Source organism: Camelus bactrianus, chromosome 6 (assembly GCF_048773025.1).
Source record: "Camelus bactrianus isolate YW-2024 breed Bactrian camel chromosome 6, ASM4877302v1, whole genome shotgun sequence".
Taxonomy (NCBI): Eukaryota; Metazoa; Chordata; class Mammalia; order Artiodactyla; family Camelidae; genus Camelus; species Camelus bactrianus.
In genome coordinates this window covers 52,966,162-52,989,991 of record NC_133544.1, presented here as the reverse complement: position 1 = coordinate 52,989,991, position 23,830 = coordinate 52,966,162, and the positions used below count along the sequence as shown (strand labels likewise).

At 41.2% G+C, this 23,830-nt stretch overlaps 1 long non-coding RNA gene across 1 annotated transcript in view; it reads right to left on the bottom strand.

The window, feature by feature from the left end:
- The window catches only part of LOC123611840 (uncharacterized), a 46,310-nt gene extending 23,486 nt beyond the window's left edge, over positions 1-22,824 (bottom strand). The window contains exon 1 of the long non-coding RNA XR_006718934.2: positions 22,110-22,824. This is a non-coding gene — a long non-coding RNA (uncharacterized LOC123611840). The remainder of the gene's footprint in view (positions 1-22,109) is intronic.
- Between the last annotated feature and the right edge of the window lie 1,006 nt (positions 22,825-23,830).

Below are 23,830 nucleotides of genomic sequence, written 5' to 3'. Positions count from 1 at the left end.
AAGTGTCCATCTACAGAGGACTGGATAAAGAAGCTCTGGTATATTTATACAATGGGATACTACTCAGCCATAAAAATCAATAAAATGATGTCATTTGCAGCAACAAGGATGGACCTGGAGATCATCATTCTAAGTGAAGTCAGCCAGAAAGAGAAAGAAAAATACCATATGATATAACTCATATGTTGAATCCGAAACACAAAAAACAAAAAACACCAACCCCCCCCCCCGAACTTATTTACAAAACAGAAACAGACTCATAGACATAGAAAACAAACTTATGGTTACGGGGTGGGGTGGGAAGAGATAAATTGGGAGTTCTAGATTTGCAGATACTAACTAATATACATAAAACAGATAAACAACAAGTTTATACTGTATAGCACAGGGAACGATATTCAATATCTTGTAGTAACTTATGGTGAAAAAGAATATGAAAACGAATATATGAATATTCCTATATGATTGAAACATTGTGTTATACACCAGAAATTGACACATTGTAAACTGACTATACTTCAATAAATGTGTGTGTGTGTGTGTGTGTGTGTGTGTGTGTACATATACACACACATATGAAGAGTCCTAAATTGGGAGTTGAGAGAGAATTCAGAGGAGAAGCTGCCAAAGTGAGGAGGAGTTCATGAGTGGCTGAAATTGAAAGAGGTGATTTTAAAGATGTTTTACTGGATGTTAAGAATGGACTCCTCACTTGGATGTTACCTCAAAAGATTGAATAAAGACTAATTCTTTGGGTTATCCTTTGGTTGGCAGACTGCTGTTCTGAGCTGACTCTGGTCAGGGAGAGCCACGCCCTGCAGGTCTTCTCTCAGGGTGACTCACACCTGTGTGTCACCTATTACAGGCTGTGTCTCCATCACACTGTGAGCCGCCTGAGGGCAGCATGAGGGCCCCTTCACCTCTCACTATTTGCTGAGTGAATGCCGCTGCCTTCATCCTGGTTGTTTTTTCAAGAAGTACAAATTTAGTTCAGATTCACATTCACTTTCCCCTGGGCCCATCAGCATCACCAACCCTGACAGAATAAGGAGACTGGGGGAGAGCTAAGAAGCCCGCCCACTAGCAAAGATAGGCTGGACCGTTCCCCAAGCTGCAACCTGGCCCCAGCCGGGCTGGTTGTTTCAGTGATGGAACTAGCTTGCAGAAAACATTCTGTGCCCCACTCCGTGGACCAGCATTCTTGGTCAGCTCTCCCAGAGGTTCCTCACAGAGAGTGGGCTTTCCTCTTCTCCCTTCACCCTTAGGAAGTGTATTAGTCATCCACGCTGTGTAAGAAACTACTCCAAAACTTAGTGATGACAAGCAGCAAACAGTTATTATCTTAGTTTCTGACTGTCAGGAATCCGGGAGCAGCTTAGCTGGGTGTCTCTGACTTCAGGTCTCTCATGAGGCTGTAGCTGTCTCAATGCTCAACTGGGGAGGATCCACTTCCAAGCTGACTTTCCTGGATGTTGGCCAGAAACATCACTTCCTGGGCATGTGGGTCTCTCCATAGGGCAGCTCACAACATAGAAGCAGGCTTCCCTCAGGGCGAACCAGTGAGAGAGCAAGACTTTTCTGTGATCTAATCACGGTAGAGACACCCCCATCAATTTTGCTCTATTCTATTTATCAGAAGTAGTCACTAGGTTCATCTCAAACTCAAGAAGAAGGGAACCCACAGGGCTTGAATGTCACGAGATAGGGACCCTTGGAAGTTTTAATCCCGTCTTGTTATTGGGCCCACAAGGAGCACAAGCAGTGATGTAATGGTCATATCCCTCTGGATGTGACTCTGGCCCATCTCTTTGAATAAGCTGGGAAATACACGAAATTGTCCGTATCAGCTCTCTTTCTACAAATGTCAAGGACTGATGTAGCTCCACACATGCACCACGGACATAAACCATGTACAGACCCTGGGGAAAATCAAGTTATACTGTAGTTCGCTGAGGAAAATAAACCTAAAACATAAATCCAGCATATTTTCTCCACATTCTCTCGTGACTCCTGGGTTTGAGTTTTGGTTTGCCTTTTACTAACTGTGTGATTCTGGGCAAGAAACTTCACTGAAGCTCCATTTGTCTATATCCATAAACTGGGGGATAATAACAGAATTCATGCCACTGGGTTTTGGGGTGGGATTAAATAAAAATGATTATATATACAAAGACCTAGCATTACCCCTGGCACATTATGGGTACTAAAGAAATCTTGGTGCTTATCATTATCATTATTATTCCATTACTATTATTTACTCTAATGTATTTTGTTTCAAACTTTCTGCTCTTAAAGCCTGGCTTGCTTCCCCTTAAGATTAATAAAAACTGGTCAATGTTAAAGACTCACAGACAGTTTTTTTAATGGCACCAGTAGAATTATAAGTTAATATAATTGTAAGTCATAATCACGGTCTTTGGATATCTGATCCTGGTAGTTGGCTTCCATCAAAACAAAGCATCTCAAAACTAGGACCAGTTACTGCAGAAGTTTGCAGAGAACAAAACATTATAGATTGGGAGAAGTGGAGTTGATCGCTCCCATTGGGGTGGTTTCTGAGTGAATCCCCAGAGAGAAGGGAAATATGGTCTCATATCTTGTGGCTGGGGTTGGAGGCCCCAAATGTTTCAGAAGGAAGATGGCCCCCAGACACTTTGCTCACTGAAGATGCATTCTGAAGTTGAGCAGAGTAGAATATCTTTTACTGCTTGCCTGAGGCAGTGTTAGTAACATTCCAAAAGTTTAGAAATACATGGGGAGACGCATAATCTACGAAATAGTTGTTGACTTTTCCATGTGCTTTGAGAAGGGGCTAAGGAGGACAAAGGCACTTTCTTCCCTTTCTGTCTCAACTTTTTTTCCCCCTGAGAAGCCGCAGAATTTTGACCCACTCCACATCTGCCTCCTGCCTCTGGTTTTGAAATCTGCAGCCTGATGGCTTGTTTGCTTGTTAGCATGAAAGACTTGCTCTGGGTCTGTGCTTGCTTGTTAGTAAAGAACCAACAAGCACTGCAGTCCAAAGGTAATCACAGACTGAAATCACTTCCAGATGCCAAACCCCACGCCTGATGGTGAAAGCAGACTTCACAATTGCAGCGGACCAGGTACTCAATGGCTCTCACCCAATCCTATTAGGGTTTTGAACATGCACATGTGTTCTCCTCCGCCTTTTCTTTCTCTCCCCTCACTCCCTCTTTTTTCTTTCTCTCTCATTCCTTGCTTGCCTCAACGTGGATCAATTTTAATCTGAAGAGCAAAGTGAGAGCTGGATAGAACCCAGTCTCAGTTCTGCCGTAAGCCTCTGAGCTGCTGTTATCCTGGGATCTGTTACGTGGTGAGAGCTCCCCGTTAGAGCTGCCGCTACCAGGGAGCAGAGGAGCTCTTTCTTCCAGCTCCAACCTCGTGGGCTCCTAGAAAGCCTGTCCCAGGCCAAGTGTAAACATGACGAATACTGTTCTTTGGGCACCTGGGGTAAAGTTGTGAACCAGAGGGACTCTCCTACCTACAGAAAAAGGATCGCTGACCACACTCCACTCAGAACTGGCACAGAAACGAGGCTGGCTGGCAGAGCTGGAGCTCACACTGCTATAACACGTGGGACTCAGCAGTGACACAGGAGACTGTGATTTCCATCCCTACCTGCTGAGATCTGTAGGAGCTTCCCACAGAGAATCTGAGAAAAGAAAGAAGATAGGGAAGGAGAGAGGGAGAAAGCAAGGCTAAAGAAGAAAAGGGCTTAGCACGGAAAGAACATTTTTAGAGTTGTTTAATTAAAGTACTGAAGCCTGAGACAGAAGAGAATCAAGAGGACTTTCAAAAGAGGAATCCATCATAGGCATATTGATTTTTCTCCTCAAAAAGTGAATGCCATGAAATCCAACTTCAAGTTCCATCTCAGTCTAACCATGGAAAGGATTTAAGTGGCAGAATCTTTCCTTCATTCACTTATTAGTTTCCTTCTCAAATGCTCCATGGGTAGACATGGCCATTGGTGAAGACAAGAAGCTGTATAACTTGATCACATGCGTGCAGATGAAACACAAATGAAACATCTTTATACAGCCAGGTGAAGGGCTTTTAAAAAAAAATCTCTTATTTTGGCTTATGTGTAGTTAGTATACTTAAGTTATTACTTCCCTTGTGAATAATTCATTAAATTTTAAATGTAACACAAATGTATTTCTTCCCAGGCAGAATAGCATATAGCTCTCACTCAACCATTTATTCCCAGATGTTTATACCAACAGGGTCCAAGAATTCCATAAAACTAGGATAATAGCACATTGAAAATATCTGGCCACAACCCATAAAAGAATGTGCATAATAAAACTGCTCCCACCCCCATTCCTCCCTCTACAGCAGATCTTCCAAAAGTTTCAAAGTAATTTTCCAAAGGTGTAGTGGGGGTGAACACCTCAAATCCTATATTCTCATATTACTAGGACCTGAGTTCAAGATCAAATTGAAGAAGTATATGTAGCCAACCCTTTTAAAAAGAATCTCTTAAAAATGAACCCTGAAAAAATAATCTTAAATGGCTGGTAAACAGCTTGTCTTATTGTAAGGAAAAATAAAAGGGGTTTATGTGTAAGTATATGCCCAAAGTGTTGCATATTTTCCCCAAAAGGTGGGGTTTCCACCATCGTGTTAACATCTACGTGATGGCTGTTTCTCCAAACATTTGCTGATGGTGTTTTTTTCCCCTGTTTTTTTTTTGGGGGGGGGGGAATATAAATTACTTTATTATCAGCCTCTCACACAGCTACTACCTTAGATGCATAATAATTTATGCCAGACGAATCGCAAAACACCCTAGCTTATTCATTTCTGGATTCCTGTTAGAAATGAGGGGCATCCAAAATACTGACCAGTTAGATGTCCAGTCAGTCAACATCACCTGTTGGGCCTCATCTACTTAAGAGGATAGAGTTAAGTATATAGAGGAGAAAATGCTGTTTCTGCATCCAGGGAGGTAAGAGGGTGATAAAAAGAAACTGGCTAGAGTGATATAAATGGGAGGAGACTATGATATAAGAGCACGGCCATAACACTCCATGGCTATCCAGAGAGGTATACACAGCAATGTACTCAGGGAGGTAGGAAAGATGACATGGAAGAAGGCAGGAGACAAATGGGGGAGGAGTACAATCCGTTGTGTAACAGAAACCAAACTGAATTTGAAGTCAGAAGATCTGGGGTCAAGTTAGGCTTTTCCTCTTAATAATCATGTGGCTTGGGGGTTAGTTTCCTCATCTATAATCTTGAGATAATCAGTCCTACTTTGGATGGTTACTGAAGCAACCAAGGGAGCTAAGAGGCTTTGCAAGTTGTAAAGCATACTGCATGCCTCCCTTATCAGAGTGGGTCGCGTTGTATAAAGAGTTAGACAGCTGATGAAATGAAAACACCCTGGAACCCAGTCTCACTTTTGTTTATACCTAAAATGTACCTAAGGATATGCTCTCCATCTCATTTCTTTATGGGATAAATGAGGATTGGAATATTTGTCTTATGTAGTTGTTGAATGATTAAATGAGAGACTATACACTGGAGATTTGCAGAGGGTGAGGCACTAGTTAAAGATCAAGGCTTTGTTGCACTTTGGTGAAACCCAACACATGCTCATTTATTCAACAAACATTCTTTGAGTTAAACTATGCCAGGTTCTGCCACTCTCTAGGACTACTACGGTGAATAAGACAGACCTAACCTTGTCCTCATGAGACTTATAGTCAAGTCTGTTAAACAAATGACTTGCAAAGCATAATAGGCAAGCCCACTTTTTGAAACCACGATTATTTACCATACTCCACCATACTTACTCTTTAACACAAAAACACAGAGTCAATAATGTTTAGTAGAAAAAGAACTAGATAAATTAGGAGATGAGGATTTGGTTTCAGATCTTCAAAGGTGCATCACTCAAAGTCTTTGTACCCCTGTTTTCCCATCAATAGGATTGGGCTAGGGTAGGTTCTTTGTGCTTCAAAGGCATTCTCTTAAGATAAGTGGGTAGGTCCCATTACTCCAAATCTAATAGATTAAGAAACTACTACAAGATTGACTGCTGGACAACTGATCTGATTTCTTCAACAAGTCAATAGCATGGAGAAAAAAGAAAAAGAAGGAGCATTGAAAGATACTTGAGATATATAACAACCAAATAATGTGTAGGATTTAGATTTTTTTTATTAAGTATAGTTAGTTTACAGTGTGTCAATTTCTAGTGTACAAATTTGTACTCTTTTTAAAAAAAATAGTTACTATTTTTGTTTATTTTGTTTTGGGGGGAGGTAATTAGGTTTATTTATTTATTTATTTAACGGAGGTACTGGGGATTGAACCTAGGATCTTGTGCATGCTAGGCATGCACTCTACCACTGAGCTACACCCTCCCCTCTTTATAGTAATTTTTTTAAGGGCTTTATTTTTTTGTTTCAGGGGAGTGATTAGGTTTGTTTACTTATGTACTTAATTTTTAAATGGAGGTACCGGGGATTGAACCCAGGACCTCATGCATGCTAAGCATGTGCTCTGCCACTGAGCTATCCCCATCCCCCAGTGTAGGCTTTAGATTAAACAAGCACCTGTAACAGACATTTTTTAAATAATGGGGGAAATTTGAGTTTTGGATGATACTACGGAAATATCGTTGATTTTTGTTAGGCATGATAATAGCAGCATGAGTTTATAAGAAATGTCCCATAATTTTTAGCACATGTAAGAATGAAATGGCTTAACATCTGGACTGCTATAATAGCAAATACTAAATGATCAAAGGGTTAATTATACAACAAAAGAAAAGAAACAAAGTCTTCAACAAATGTGTGCCGACATAGACACATCTTACAGCCATATCTTAAAGCTAGCATTACTTATTTTTTTCTCTCATCTGCTGCACAAAGTATATTATAAAACTCGTTGAAGTCAGACATTTTTCCTAATTACTTGAGTTCATTTGGGGGTAGGGAAAGAACATGGGGAAAAAAGTTTCCAAACTTATTTCTCTGTCATAAGATTTCATTAAATTCATGGGCGCTAGACTGAAACTGGGTGATTGAGGAAACTTGGGTGCTTCCAGCACTGCACCTGGCCATGATACAGCTGCAAAGTTGGGGGATGGAGGATCAGCAGGTGGAGAGGGATAAAGGTAGTGAAATTCTTCCACAAATGCCTTCTGACTCAGCAGATCTCACTCAGTAAGGCCTTTTTTGGAGTATGTTTAAACTAGGCATATGTATGGCTATGCTTACCTAGCGCCAACTGGCTGCTGAAATGGAGTAATGTGTAATTTACAGCATCTTAAACCCTCACTACTCAAAATGTAGTCCACACATCAACAGTATTGGCATCACCTGGGAGCTTGTTAGACCTGCAGGAGGTCTGACTCCACCCCAGACTTACTGAATCAGGGTCTACATTTTTAGAATCCACATTAAAAAATTTAAAAATGGGCAGAAGACCCAAACAGACATTTTTCCAAAGAAAAACATACAGATGGCCAGCAGGCATGTGAAAAGATGCTTTACATGGCTAATCATCAGAGAAATGCAAATCAAAACCACAAGGAGCTATCACCCCACACCTGTCAGAATGGCTATCGTCGAAAAGAACACAAACAACAAATGTTGGTGAGGATACGGAGAAAAGACAACCATCGCACACTGTTAGTGGGAATGTAAATTGGCACAGCCACCATGGAAAACAGTATGGAGATTCTGCAAAACCTAAAAATAGAACTACCATATGATCCAACAACTCCACAGCTGGGTATATACCCAAAGAAAATGAAAACACTAATGAGATACATGCACTCCAGTGTTCATAGCAGCATTATTTACAGTAGCCAAGATATGGAAGCAACCTAAGTGTCCATCAACAGATGAATGTATAAATAAGATGTGGTATGAATATATACATATACACACACACAGTAGAATATTATTTAGCCATAAAAAAGAATGAAATGTTGCCATTTGCAGCAACATGGATGGATCTAGAGGGTATTATGCTTAGTAGAATAAGTCAGATAAAGACAAATAGTGCATGTTATCACTTCTATGTGGAATCTGAAAAATAAAACAAATGAATGAATATAACAAAACAGAAACAGACTCACAGATAAAGGAAACAAACTAGTGGTTACCAGTGGGAGAGGAAAGAGGGGAGGGGCAAGACAGGGTAAGGGATTAAAAGGTACATATTACTATATATAAAATAAATAAATTACAAGGATATATTGTACAGCACAGGGAATATAGCTAATATTTTATAATAACTTTAAATGAACTATAATCTTCAACATTTTTGAATACTATGTTGCACACCTGAAACCAATATAATATTGTAAATCAACTATACCTCGATTAACCAAAAAATGATTTGACATTTTTACAAGATCTCCAGTTGACTCAATATGGTCATTCAAGTTTGAGAAACTTTGTCTTAGAATCTAAGACTTAATTATCAAAAAGAATACAAAGAACCGTAACATTATTGTTATTTGTGTGAAAATAAGGAGAAATGAAGCAGCTTGCAACAGAATGATTTCAAAATGGCATTTGGTTTTGAAATGGTCACATAGTGAAAGAGTTTATTTTATATGCATAGTTTCTCCATATCATCCACCTATGTTTGTAGACGTAGCTGCTCTCCGTGGTCTACCAGCCTGATGAACATCAAACCTCTTCAGTGTGCAACTTCCACCCCAGGTGTCTGCCCTTCTTTTTAATGACTGAAATCACTGACTTCTGAGAATTTAAAGGCACAATAGTCTCTCAAAGCCTTATCTCTTTGTAAACTCAGAATTTCGCCAGAAGCGTTCTTAAAATATTCCATCTCTATTCCAACCTTTTCTCATGACTTTTACACTCTCTGGTGATCAAAATTGTGTTCCTTATGGATTTTCTTCTGCACTATCGCAGTCTGAGAACCTGTCAGTGAGAAGGGGCCACTGTTGTCATGTGCTCAGCAACGATCCCCCCACCTAGACACGGTTCTGCCACTGTCACTTTCTCCTTCACCCACCACCTCTGGGCATTTTAGTTTTAGATTAGTTCTCTCAGCAGTACAGCCCCTCCCTGACCTTTTGCCAAAGAGTGTGGCTGTGACAGTCCCCCAGACACGGTACTGAAGGGATAGCCCTCTCTGCACCCCGCCAGGTTATCAGGCTTCACTTATACCGCTAAGCTCCTTTGTGCAAGCTCTACATGTTATTCTCTGACTGGTGACATTTAGTAAATGAACCATAGAGCTACCAGCTCTCTACTGCACTCAAGGCTGCTTGAAGGACCTTTCCAGTTCTGTCTCTCCATGGTAAAATGGGTAAAGCATGCTATAAGTGGAATAAATGCTAAGAGTTCAAAACTGAATGACAACAATGCAACTCGGATCATTTGTGTTATAGGAAAAAGTACACCCTCCCCCCTTTAAAACGCCTCAAGTCTTTTGTTTTCTAGGGTCCTGGAAATCTGGAGGTTCGAATGGCGAGTATAATAGGAGCATCCTCAGTGCCATAACAGCCCCATAAATAATACCTCCTCAGCAGAGCTGTGCATCTCCCTCTGGCCTCCAAGAGCTTTCTTTGAAGTCACAGGGCAGAAGTTGTGCACGTGGAAGAGGTATGCAACTTATTAGCATTATTCTCCATTGCTTTAGAAGCTTTTAAGTAATACTAGATTTATCACATTTTTCTTATAGCCAATTTTAGCATCATCTAGTGTTTCTTCTGAAGCCTGAACCAATAAACTGGTTTGTCTTTGTAGTTGATCTGCCACAGTAGTTCCCGTATTTTTCTGCCAAGAAGCCCTTTTAGAATCCGATTAAATAGGTAACATGACATTTATACTCTCAGAAATTAGAACACCTGGAAGGAGGCCCAGAACTTACCCAGTCTCCTGGGGGACCCTCTAGTACAAAGCAGACCGGCCCATGTTGGACAGATCTAACTCAGAGCTGGCCTTTTGCTACTGTCTCCTGAGGTCTGCCCTCACTTGGAACAACCCCTTTCAGTTGCACTGCCTAGCATTGTGCATAGTATGTGCTCAACAAATAATTCATTTTCTTGATTTGGTTTTGCTGAGGAGCTCATGTAAAGTTAGTGTGCCTGTAAATGGTTTGCACTGAATTGCACTGTAGGGCAAGAGGACAACTGAAGATCAGCTGAAAACCTCCCTTTCTGTGTAGGTTTATAGCTACATGTGACAAAGCCATCATCTTCTTCTTTAACACACACACATGCCTTGTTTTCTTTAACATTACAAAAGTAAATCATGCTCATTGTAAAAAAGATTTAGTAAAAATAAAAAAGCATTTTCCTACTATTCAGGATAACCAATGTTAAATTTTATCCACATTATCTTTCCAATATTTCTCTGTGTTTACGTACATACTCTTCTGTACTTTTTAATTAACAATATGTCTTGCATTTCTGCACCCACCTACCACTCTCCAAAGGTCTCACTGAAATGATAAAAAGGTTAGTTTTTAAATTCAAACTATTACAGCACTGAAAAACAAGCAAATAAGACCAAGAGTCTTCAATTGGTCAGAAAGTTTGAAGGATTCTAGTCAATAGGGAAAAAAAGGCACATGGTACATACAGAAGTTACAGTAGAAGCAACAAAAGCCCAGACTCCAGAGACAAAGGCTGACTTCTTCAGGGGAGTCCCTCGGATGGTTTCAACTCAGAATTTACAGGTTCGTCTGGGATGTTGAAGAACTGCATTTGGGGCACTTGGGCCTTGCTCTCTCTCCCTCTGCAAATAGAATGACTAATGAGGTGCCTTTTGTCTTCCAAGAGACTAGGAAATAAGTCTGGAAGGACAATTGGTGAACAAGTTAGGGACTAAGAAAAGCAACACAGAGTTGGAGACAGATCTGTGGTCCCGCAACAGCTCAGGAAAAGAGGCAGAGCCACCCAGGAGAGGACAGCGCTGAAGAACTTCACCCTCGAGAAAAGCCAGCCTGCCTTTGGCAGTCATCAGGGAACCCCAGCCGGACAGCACACTCGCGCTGGCATCATGCAGCTCCAGACAGCGATGGGGCAGAGCCTCCAAAGTTCTGAGGGGAGGTTACTTTGAATCTAGTTTACTACCCCGGTCAAATGTCGAATGTGAGGGCTAAGGAAAGGGACTTGCAGGCACATAAAAATTCAGTACATTTAGTAACTACACAGCCAAGAAGAAAAAATTGCTTCTAAAGTAACAAAATCTAAAAATAAGCCAAGAAGGAAGACAACATGAGCTACAAGAAACTGCAGCTACCTGATACTACCCAAGAAGATTTATAGACGTGAGAAAGAAAATTAAAAAGGTAATCCTTTAGACAAGGGTGTGTGAAAGATTGTGTGACAAAGATGTTCAAAATTGAGCATTGCAATTTCTTTTCTAGAGAGATTTGTATTCATGCACTAATTTTACAAATGTTTCACATTGTTTTTTAATTATTATATTCAAGCTTTAGAAAAAGGACTGAAGACTAAGTTATGATTTAAGAAAATTGTAATCACTATAAATACAAATGCAATAAAAAATAGGAGTTAAACAGGATAGATGAGAAGACATTCAGGTTCCAAATTCCTCACATTTTGTACCTTGAGGCCAGTGTATAATGCCTGAACTTGATAAAAACAAGAAATAGAAGCATAATAACATTATGTATTTTAAATTTACAATGATAACTATTTTCATAGAAGCAGAAACAGAAATTGTTAGCAGAGTGGGGGGGACACTGGGGGTCAAAAAAAGTGAATTTACTTTTTTATCTTACATATCCCTATATGGTACGATTTTTTAAAACATGTGCATGTATTACCTTTATAGTCACATATCATGAACATCTTTCCAGGTGCAACCCAAATGTTACCAGCCTGTGGCTATGATTGAGATCACATTTATATTTATGCTCAAATTGTAATGGTTCTGAGTCTTCATTTGCCCGTCTGGGAACTTAGCTCTTACTTAGTAGCTCCCTATTATTTCTGGGACCATGGTAAAAGCTTTCAGCTCCAGTCACCACGATCGCTACATTCTGTCCTTTCTCCCATTTTTGGCACTTGATATTCTCTTTCATATCATTTTTAATGGCAGTCACTTCTTGAGATTCATGAAATCTCAGGCATTTGTTGTCTCCCACTCCAGACTTACAAATCAAAAGTCAAACGTCCAACTTAGAGGAGACATTAAGAGGTGGAGGAACAGGCTAAACAACTTCACGAGAAAACAGCCAAATACAACTGGAAAGCAAGACAGTTTGCAGGAGCCCTGGCTTAGTCTCTGTAATCAGTTTGTATTGGAGCTGTGCTACATTCAAACTGAGACTTGAGGGACACAAGCAGATGCCACAGGGATCCTGAGGTAGCTCCTGTGATGGACTTTTTGGAGTCAGTGCAAAATTCAAATTAGATCTAGTTATCTTACAGGGTGAAAATTGAAAACATCCTAACATGGAAAGGTAGAGATTGTTGACTATAAAAGCAAGTAGAGCATGATCTCATTTAGCAAATACACATACACACACACACGGAAGAAGATCTGGAAGAATATACACTAAAAATTGACAGTGGTTGTATCTGGTTGGTAGGAATATGTTTTAAATTTTTTATTCAAGTATAGTTGATCTACAATATTGTACTAGTTTCAAGTGTGCAGCAAGGTGATTCAGTTATATATGTATTTTTCAGATTTTCACTGTAGGTTGTTGTATTGAATATAGTTCCCTGTGCTAGACAGTAAATCCTTGCTGCTTATCTATCTTGTGTATAGTGTTTTAATTTTTAATGTATGTTTGTTTTTATTTTCTAATTTGCCACCATAGATAGCACTGTTGTAATAATAACAGGCTATAAAATTCCCCCTGAGACTTGATTGTAGAACTCTGCTCTCTATTTCCTTTGCCTGTAACTCCTCTATCAAAATCTAACCCATGAACAACAGAATGGGTCCTCCTCTCCATCAGTATTTTACTCTTGGAAATACAGAGGCTGTAAGACAAGTAACCTGAGTAATTAAGGCTGGTGAGTCACACCACTGGGAGTCTCCTGAAATTCACCCTGGTCTAGGTAGACTCAGGCTTCATCTGCACACCTTGTGTTTTTAATTTCTCAACCTCACCATGGGAGATGCACGAATATCTGAAGGTCAAGACAGCACATTCATTCCTCAGATTATAACAATGCGTCCAAGTTAAGATGGACTTTAACATCTCTGTGCTATTGCTGACAAATAGCTGATTGAAACCTTAAGGCTTCCTCTGTCAGAGAAAGTAACACTAGTTCTGAATGGCATGTGAGACTTAGCAAGAGGCCCCTCTCACCTCACAATGTGAGCTGCACATGTGCACCCACACTTGCCTCTGACCCCTAAGCATTTCCAACACCAGGGATGTTAAAGGTATGCTTTTTTTTTGAAACAGCTCTTTCCCAGGTACTTACAAAAAGACACAAAGAACAAGGGTGTATTTATAACTCTTTGAAACCAATGAGAGTTCCACATGGGGAGAAAGGGGGAAAATCACAGAATTAATCAGTAACCCTTTTATATTATCCATACAAATGTTTGGTCATCTGGGAATTTGTGTGAGTAAAGTCCCATAGCTGAAAGCAGCAACACACAGTAAGCCCTGGGAGATGTGTGCTGGGTGGTGGGGAGGCTGGAAGGGATAAGCAGGGTAAGAATGAATAAAGAATTTTAAGAAAATTCAAGTCTAAGTGAAAATAGGCATTCTATATGAGAAAGAGTGATAGTAAGAGAAAAGCACTTAATAGACAGGTTTTCCAAATCCTCACATTGGAGAAGAACTCCTACACCATAGTCCTCTGCAAATGTAATGTACAATTCTGAAGAATTAAGACCTAGCTGAAATACAGTTAACCATGGGATTCTTTCACGGCATCCCTTATCTTACCATGATGCAGATGCATCCTGATCCAGGCGATTACAACTAGATCCAAAAAAGAGCATTGATAGAACAGCTAACTAACAGCATAGATAGTAATCCTGATCTCCAACATTTCAATATTTTCCCCCATTCTCAACCTGAGTAGTCACATCTTGGGATCTTAAGGATAAAAATGTCTCTCAATGCAAATCTTCCCTTTTCCCAACCTTTCTCCCAAGATAATCTCAAGACATTGGAGCTTGGAGGGTCCTTACTGATCATTTATTTAAGCCTCAAATTTTATAGATGACCTGGAGAGGGAAGATGGCTTCCCAAAGTAACTGGTGACAAACCCCAGACCTGTATCCCAGCTCTCTTAAATCCCAAGTCCAGAGCTATTTACAATGAGCCCCACATACTTCATGATCACTTACAGATAGGACATCTTACACCATGCTTAATTTAGTACTCTTCTCAGTAAAGCAATGCAAAACAAAACAAAAGTGAACAAAAATCCCAAGAACTTCCAACCCTCCACTGACAACCTTCCCTTAAGAACAGCCATAAGACTTGGCCACAATTATTTGTAACCAACAAACACTTAAACCTGAGAATATCCTCACATTAATATACAGAGACCTTTAATTTCAGCCCTTCAGAATTAATCATGTCTTCCTATACCCTTCACGTAAGTGATTAGCATGTTGTTTGTCACTTCAAGATAATCATGCATCCTTTATTATCCTAAAGGTTTGCACTCATCATTACATTATTGGTAATTGGTTGTTTACATGGCTATTCTTTCCATGGGTTGTAAAACCTTGAATAACAGGTATGTGTCCAATTCATCTCCTCACCCTCTTACACCCAGCAGGTCAGAGAAAGAATAAACAAATTAGATTAGTAAGCTGGCACTGTCACATCTTTGGTATGGCTCTTCTTTCTCTTTCAAGAAGATAATCTTGTAATCATCAAAAAATTATGCTGTATGGGGGAAGGGTATTGCTCAGGGGTAGAGTGCGTGCTTAGTATGCACAAGGTCCTGGATTCAATCCTCAGTACCTCCATTAAAAATTAATTAATTAATTAATTAAACCTAATTAGCTCCCCACCGTCAAAAAAAAAAAACAAAAAACAGTATCTACAATCATCAAGCCAGTGTGGTATTGTTGAAAGAATAGACAAATAGATCAATGAAAAGTATTGAGAGCCCAGAATAGACCCATACAAATATAGTCAAATATAGTCAACTGAGCAAAGGCAATACAACAGAGAAAAAAAAATTATGCTATACACAACTCTAGTTTAGAACCATAGTCCTTACCACTAAATATTCCTAAAATAGGTAAGCTGTAGTAGAGATTTTGCAACTACTCACATTAAAAAAATAGATGGTGTAGTTGTCAACTGAAAGTCTTTTCTATCTTGTGGATTGTAAAATGTTTTTTTAACTATCTGAAATTAACTTTTAGTCTGCCTGATTTTTAGCAAAGAGTAGGACTTCAAAAAGCTAAGGCAATGCATTAGCTTTATAGTCATTAAGTGATCAAGCCATGGTTCAGATCCAGTAGTCTGTCTCAGAAATCACACTTCTAAAATATTTTTTCACTTATTCTTTCCTTAGGTTCTTTGGGTTCCATGCTTATAGCATTGGGCCTAGAGGTCTACACAGTGCTGTATGGTCAATATTTAACAACTAGCTCTCTGGGGGAGAAAAAGCCCTATTTGGAGCAATTGCTGATTTCTGTGCTGTAAATACTCCACCATAGCAAGTTTAAAGCTACCAATGTGATGTCACTGAATTCAGAGTTGAAAAAAGATAAATAGTAGCACACCATTATATTAATATAAGTTATTATATTATATTATATTATATTATAATACCATATTATATGGTATTTCTAGCATATGTGCATAGGAGACACAACCTCCTGAACAGTAATAATAGTAAAATACAGAAATATAACTAGGAAGCAATAAATTTTAAATATTTATTACCTTGTTTTAAAACTATTTATTTATCTTTAGATTTACATAGTTTGGTTGTAAATAATGGCTGACTTTAACAATTGCCTCATTAAATTCCTACAAATACAGTAACTGTCTCTCCCAAGCCTACAATTGGGCCTACTGCAAAGTGCCAGTATGTCTTATGTGAACTTGGACAAGTCATTTGATCTTTCTTGTCTCTGTTTCCTCACCTATAAAATGGTACTGATATTAATACTTGTATTTGTAGGAGTTTTGTGAGGATTAAATACATAAAGTGCTTAGAATTGTGCCTGGCATAGAGTAAGCACTGCTTAAGTGTTATCTATTATTGCTTTTATTATTATTATTAATAAGCCAAAGGTATAGTTTTTAGGATTCAGAAGACTAAGGGCAGTTTGACTATCTTGAAACCATTCAAATTCTGTAATGATGGCCTAGACAGAAAATAGATACAAAATGTAATGAACCTGGATGTTACTTCATCATATGCAAGACTTTCTGGACCAAATTATGTATTACAGAATGTGGCTTCTCAAGGGAGCTGGATCACCAAGAAATCTGAGTAGCTGAAACCAATTAAAATAAAATATGAACTTGACTATGCAAAAATATCTTTTAACGACAGTAAATTTTTAAATAAAAATAAAATGATGACTAAAAAACAATTTGAACTCCTTTGGTTTCTATCTCTCTGTGATGCTAACATCAGCCAAGAAGAATAATTAAGTTATCTTCAGCTGGTAATGGAGACACTTTGAATTATTAGTCCACCGTGTAATACCTATGTGACCTCAAACAGGTTGCTTACTTTTCCTGCTTCTGAGTTTTGTTGTCTATAGAATAAGGATCATAATAGCTTGTTCCTCATGGCTTTGTTGTGAGGCTTAAATAAGAAATGTTACTTGTTTAGCACAATGCCTGGCACGGAGGCCACATGGATTCTATTAGCTTTTATTTTTTATTATTATGATCACTTGTGTGTCTTCTCATTGAGCCAGTTGCACAGCATTTAGGCAGTTTTTCTGATAACTAATTCTGTGCACTGGGGGAGATGGGAGGGAGAGGACAACAACATATTTCCTTGTCAGCAAAGTGGGGCTAATGATGTCTTTTCTTTCCCTCCCTCAATTCTAATGTTAATCTGTAAGCACTTTAAGGTGCTCCATTAAAAGAAAATGTTACTGCTTTAGGGGATAGACAATGGAGGGGTTGATGTCTGACACATTTCTTGACCTCGGTAGGATGGAGAAATGAAGTGAGCATTCTCAAGTCCGGGATTTGGCATCCCTTGGCATCTGAGGAACATTCCTCATTGTCTCTCCTCTGACCTCATGAGCTATAAGAACCAGCAAGCCTCCAAGTTCTGCTGACCAACAGTAACATATCTAGTTTAAGGGAGATGCTATTTGCTAACGCTCTGAATAAAGACCAGTATAGTGAAAACAGCAATGTATAGCTGATGAGTTGAAAATCAACAGGGTTTGACAAGAGCTAGAAGTTCATTCTACCCAAATTGAATTCCATACTGTGATTTGGTCAGGGCACATGTCATTACATCTGGAGTAAAACTGGCCCATGGTTTAGAGACTGAATTCTCCAGGACCCTAGGGCTACTCAGTTCTTCTGCAGTTCCAGAACCAGCATTTTATTGCTATCTTTTTTTACACAATATGCAAGCAGTCCCTTTTTAAAAAGTTTGAAACCCACTGAACTAACAGAGAACAAAGGCAAACTAAACAACCTTTTCCCTAAATGACCTAGATACTCTTGGGACCACTGCTTACAGGTTAGAATCACAGCTGAAAACAAACAAAAGCTTATCCAGGCCTTCCTTATGTTCTTATTCTCAAGAAGAGTCTACGTAATGGTGTGTCCTCTGGTTATCAAGGAGCTAGAAAGCCAACCAAGGGCCATTGAGGCCCATTTATCTCACTTTAATTAACATCCCTAATGGAGAAAAAATTTAAGGGTAATAAAATTTCCTTGCTAAACAAGTGAGTGCTGCTGGTTGAAATAAAAAATCGGAATCATGCCTCTTTACTTACATTGATGGTCCTAATTAATAGCCAAATTAGTTGACTTCATTTGTCACCCAACTTTACACTTTTGCCCTTGTGTCTCAGGTATGTCCTTTGGAGCCACATGGAAGAATTCATTTTTAATTTGTTCCTATAACAAAATTTCATTGACTGCCCTCTAGAGTAAGGCACTGGGGTTACCAAGTGAACAAGATAGACATGGTCCCTACATTCACGGAGCATCTACCAGGAAAGGACAGTCAAATTCATAGAGGATGGCTTGCTTCATCAACCTCTGGATTACCAACTGGGAAAGCCTTGACTCTGCTCCTTTGACAGATGCAAGTTCAACATCTTTTCTATATGGCAGGCTTTCAAGTATCTGAGGACAGCTATGCCTTCCTTCCTGAATCTTCTGGTCTCTATCAACAATCCCAGTTCCATCAGCCATTCTTAGACTTGTCTAAGGTCCTTCATCATCCCAGTGGCATCCCTTGCACATACAGTCCTGTTGTCAACCTCCATCTTAAATGTGTGGAGACCAGAACTGAGACATGTTCCAACTCCCATGGAGCAGAACAATCACGTTTATGCTAGATTCTCTAATTCTTTAGCATAAGCCACAAATATCAACATTCTAGGCTAATGTCAAGCTTGTAATTAACCATAGGCCTTGAGTTTAATTATGCTGCCATCCCTGACAGTCCCTTCACACATTCGTGCGATTATTTTGTATCTGAACATAGAATGTTATACTTATCACATATTTATTAATCTTAGTTCTGGTCAATTATTCCTGTCTATTTAAGGTATTTTTGTATAGTTATAATAATTTTTGTATAATTTGGTTGTATATTTGGTTATACTGTTATTATTATAACTATTATATAAATATAATTGTATTTGTATACTTCTTTCAGATTTCTTTTCCTTTCTAAGTATCATGTTTTCCACAAACCTGAGAGCATGTCAACAGGCCTGCAAGACCACCCTTTGGTGCCCTCTTGCATTCCCGTGTGTCTAACTCCATTTCAACATTACATTATTGCCTATTATATTTTGACATGTCTCTTTCCTCACTTAACTGTGAGCTCCCTAGGACAATGGCTTCTCTATCTTTGTATTTCCAGTCTAGAGTCGAGCTCCTGACACATAGAATATGCCTAAAAGAAAAACTGTTTATTTTGAAGAATGAATGAGTGAATGATACATTCCACCAATTGTATCACCAAGGTCACATTTCTGTTTCTCAGCCCCAGGGTTGCCATAAAGAACTTGGTCAAATGCCCTATCGAAATATAAATCTACAGCTGCACATACTTTGCTACCTTCTATTTTCAATAAAAGTCACTGTGTTTCTCTGTGCCTCAGATTCCCTATATGTATATTACCAAAACTTATCAAGATTAATAAATGAAATAACATGTGTAAAAAGTGCTTTACAAAACTACAAAATGTGTAAATGTCAGATATTAGCATTCCCTCATTCTAGCAGCCTTATCAAAAAAGGAAATTATATTTATTGACCTTGCAAGAGCTTGTGGCTTTTGGCTTCCATTTAGGGGCAGGAAGTGAGGCTTCTTAATGAGAATGGTGGGGAAAGGTTCAAAGAATGAAGCCTGGAGTCAAACCCCCCACAACCCTGTGGCTCCCTATGGAGAAGGGCTCTGTGGGGAAGCTGATGCCTCTTGTCCAGAGCCTCCCATCTTGGCTGGTCCTTAGAGGTTTTCCAAATTCCATGTTCAAGGGTCCAGAGGTCTCCTGCAGATCTTTGTTTGGGTGGGCCTATGGAACATCTTCAGTAAGCTATCAAAGTCTGCACACGTAAGTGTGGGAATTGTCCTTTGCCCTAGCGAAAAAGGAAGGGATAGAAGCTGGGAGAGAAGTAGGGAGGTGCTCCTGTCCTGCTGGGTGGGTACCAGCATGTGCAGGGTTTGCTCTGTGATAACAGGAACCAGCTGCCTGTCACCGTTTTGGGGTCTCTCTTTTTCTGGCTGGGCATCTCACTGCTTTTGGTACTATTGTCTTATTGAAGCTATAAAGAAAGACCACACCATTTTGGGTGAATCATCTAAGCAAGAGGTAGGTCCTCAGCCACCTGGGTTCAGGAATTTGGAAGCTAGGTTTCAGCTTGGCTGGAGAATTCACTTGTCTTGTGGCCTCCCTCTCCTTGACTTACAAAAAGGATATGTATTTGAGGACACCTGGGGAGGGAAAAGAAAATTTGCCTTTGCCAGGAGGAAGCAGTCAACCCGGTACAGAATCCCAAGCTGAGAGCAGTATTTTATCAGCCAAATGGTCCAGCTATGAGGCCATGTTTTTTGTTGTTGTTGTTTTTGTTTTTGTCATTTACCCCTGGTACCTAGCCCAGTGCCTGACATAGCAGGTGCTCAATAAATTTGTGTTGTATAGATGAGTGTGCCATCCTACATTAATGAGAATGGGTACCTATGGCCCCTTGGCCAGAGCTTTAAAAAGGCAGCAACACCTCCCCAGGCCAACATTAAAATGGCAAGATCATTACAGTAAGAACATGATGCCGAGCACTTCACTAAACATAACTTGGATGGGAGGATCCGGCTCCTGTATTCCACCTTGAGCTTCTCCCTTCACAGCTATCCTTGGTTAATTTTAAAAAGATGCGCTTACAGTAGCTACTAATGTGTAAAGAGAAATGACCACTACTCTGCTATGGTTCCACTCAAGAGACCAGTGCTCACTAACAGAGACGTTTTTAAAATGAGGCAAGGATGAAGCCAGAGAAAGGAACCCAGGAATAGTGTGCCGCTGAAAGTGTGTGTGTGTGTGTGTGTGTGTGTGTGTGTGTGTGTGTGTGTGTGTGTGTGTGTGTGTGTGTGTGACTGTAATTGACATTGGAAACCTAACTGAAAGCTGTTCTTTCTGTATGAGTGTTTGTTCCCACCTTGTGACTTAATCTCTTTTTAAAAACGTTACTTTCAAAAATTTCTAACCTTGTCGGCAGAAGTGGAAACGAAAAGCTTTCTCTCTTCCCCTGGTGGTGCAGAGAGAGACTGGCCAGTCTCCGGGGAGGGTATGGAAATGAGCGCAGACAGGTTGGCTCTGCTCAAGTCCGGTAAGCAGCGCTGGATCCCCTCCAGACTGCAGGACCCCACAGCAACCTGGAGCCTGCCTTAAGGGGTTCCCAAGACACCCCCATCTCGAGTCACCTCTTCCAATTTCTTGCTGGAGTCTAGAAGACTTGGCTCTCGTGGACGTGAGGAGGATCCTATATCCCTAGGTAGCTGACACAGGCCGTCATGTCCCAGGGAGGCTCAGCCTTCTGTGCCTTCCCCAGGCAGCGGCACTGGAGCCCAGGAGCCGGGGTGCCTGCATGGGTGCGTGTAGATCATCCCGGGATCGGGGGTGCGGGGTGGCTAGGACTTTCCTTTCACCACTTGGAGAGGACACCGACCAAAGGCTTAGCAGTTGTTACCACAGGCAGTTCTGGGGGCATTTCCGGGAGTTATCAGGGGAAATCGCGAGGACTAGGGGAGGAGAGGCACGTGTGCTACCCTGAAGTAGCCGCGGCGCGGGCCACCTGGGGAGCCTCACTTGCTGCGAGGTTTCCTCGGGAGATGGCGCCACAGCCCGTCACTGCGCCACGGCAGCCTGCCTCTCGCCAGCGGAACTCTGGCAGCACAGACACCAGACGGAGAGAGCCGGCGGCTGGACCCCAGCAGCGCGGCTTCTCCGGCGCTCTGAGCTTTGGTGCACAGCGATCGGAACCCCACCCTGCGGCTCTCCCGGCGCATAGAGGGCGCACCGGGGTCTGGCTCCTTCGAGCCCTTGATCTGGGCACGCTCCCGTTTTGATGACCTCAAAGCCACTTGTTAGGCCATGACTGCTCTTGGTGCCTTCGTGGGAGCGCCCAAGGGAGGACCGAGGCTAATGCCTGGGAATCAACTTCCTCATGATATTCTCTGTTGTGGGGAACCCCAAACCCCCTCGCAGTGGCCACCAAACACCGTAAAGAGACCCTCATCTTTAGAGTTTCAGAGCAGGAATTTCCTAAGTTCTAGAAGGTATGCAAAGTTTCCCGCTTGCGGCGCACTCAGTGCTTGGGCCACGCAGCGGCGACCGCGCTCAGAAAGCGGAGAGGAATAGGGTCTGGCGCGCACTGCCCAGGAAGGACCGACGCGCGTGGAAGCGCTAGCTCCGCGGCCAAGCTATGGGTTCCAGCTGGGGCTTGGGCCCTCTCACCTCCGCAGATCGAACTCAGGGCCCAGGTGCGGGATCCGAGACTGGAGTCCTCGGCCTGGGGGAAGGGGACTCGCAGCGGCCCCGGACGCCTTGGGCTAGAGGTCCCGCGCCGCTGCGCATGCAGGACGCCGAACTTGGAAAGGAGCGGATTCAGCTGGCTGGGGAGAGTTTCCAGGGATCCGGGAGAGGGCGATATTCACCAATCCCTTCCTCAGAGCAACCGCGCAAATTGGGGATGGCTGGGGTGGAGGATCTGCACGAGTCGGTATGAAAATGTCAGGAGTCGCGGGCCTTCCCACCCAGGGGTCTGCTCGACTCCGGGACAGACTCTTAAACTTAGGTCCCGGGATGGGACAAGTGCGTGCAGCCAGTTTGCCAGGTTTCGTCTTGCCTCTTCTGACACCACTCCGACAGCACTCCTGCCACTCTCTCCCAGCGTCACAACTATCGCCTTAAGGAGAATTGCTTCTAAAGAGATCATACAGCAGAGGCTTCGTTTTGTACAATTTTTGTTACAGCTCTCTTCATCCAAATCGCCGGGTATTATTCTCGGCTTCATTTCCACGTAGTAGTTGACAGCAGACGAGGAAGCGCTAGTGTAGGCGGACTTGAACCTGAACCTGAGAACTGACGGTGTGGATTAGACATTGAGAGTTCTTGGTTCAACCCTCGGGAGCGCTTCTGGGAGTGTGTTTGGGAGTAACCCTGCAAGCAAGAGTCCCAGTTCAATCCTCTTTCCCTCCTTTGAAACAATTCAGGTTAGGATGAAATTCGAGGTCTCCTAAATCGTTAAGATCCTCTGTCTGCTAGAGGAGTCTTAAGTGACTTGTTGCTTTGTCTTTGAGAACCATTGTCCATCCCTGAGCACCTAATTACTTAATGGCTGCCCTCTGAGGTATGCAGATATCTGTAGCCTAGCATTCAAAGACCTGTTTCTGGAGTAAACTATTGTCAGACCCCCTCCCCCCACCCCGGTCATTTATTTCACTGAGTTCTTTTAAAATCTAATTTTAGAAGTCTCATTACATATTCTTGCAAGTTTAGCCCTATATATTATTTAATCAAGAATAAATAATTTCCACGTAATCCTTGAATTGGCAATCTGATGGGGTAATACAGACGAGGATTTTTCAACCTTCAATAAAAAGAGGAAGACTTTATGACTAGGGTGAGAGGAGCTGGTGAGCTTAGCCAATGGGGCAGCCAGCCTTTACTGTGTGCAAAAGCATTCAGACACATGGCGACCCTTTCGCAATAAAACTTTATTGATGATCGTTTGGAAGTTATGGCAACTCCAAGGTTATAAAACTTGTCATAAAATACCAGTCATTAGTTTACCTGACCTCATTTCAATATAAACTTCCACAAAACATTTTATTTTGTTCCTTCCTATAAGTGGGGAAAAGAAGTTGAGGTGAGACACAGTGGCCCATTATTGCAGACCCAAGATCTGCAGTTTGACACACTGACCTTCATCCCTGCAAATAAAGCAATGAAATTAACATCCTGTTCTTTTCTGTAAATATTACTGTAGAAAAGATGATAACAATGCAATGTTTTGGGTTCGACCATCCATTTTTAGCACATATCCTGGGTTCAAGTAAGGATGGAGAGTCATTCCTCTTTGGAAGATTTTGTGAGATACCATTAACAGTTGTTAAAGAGTATTTGCTCCCTAACCTGTGCATGAGAAGCCTAACAAGTGCAGCCACTATGGAAAA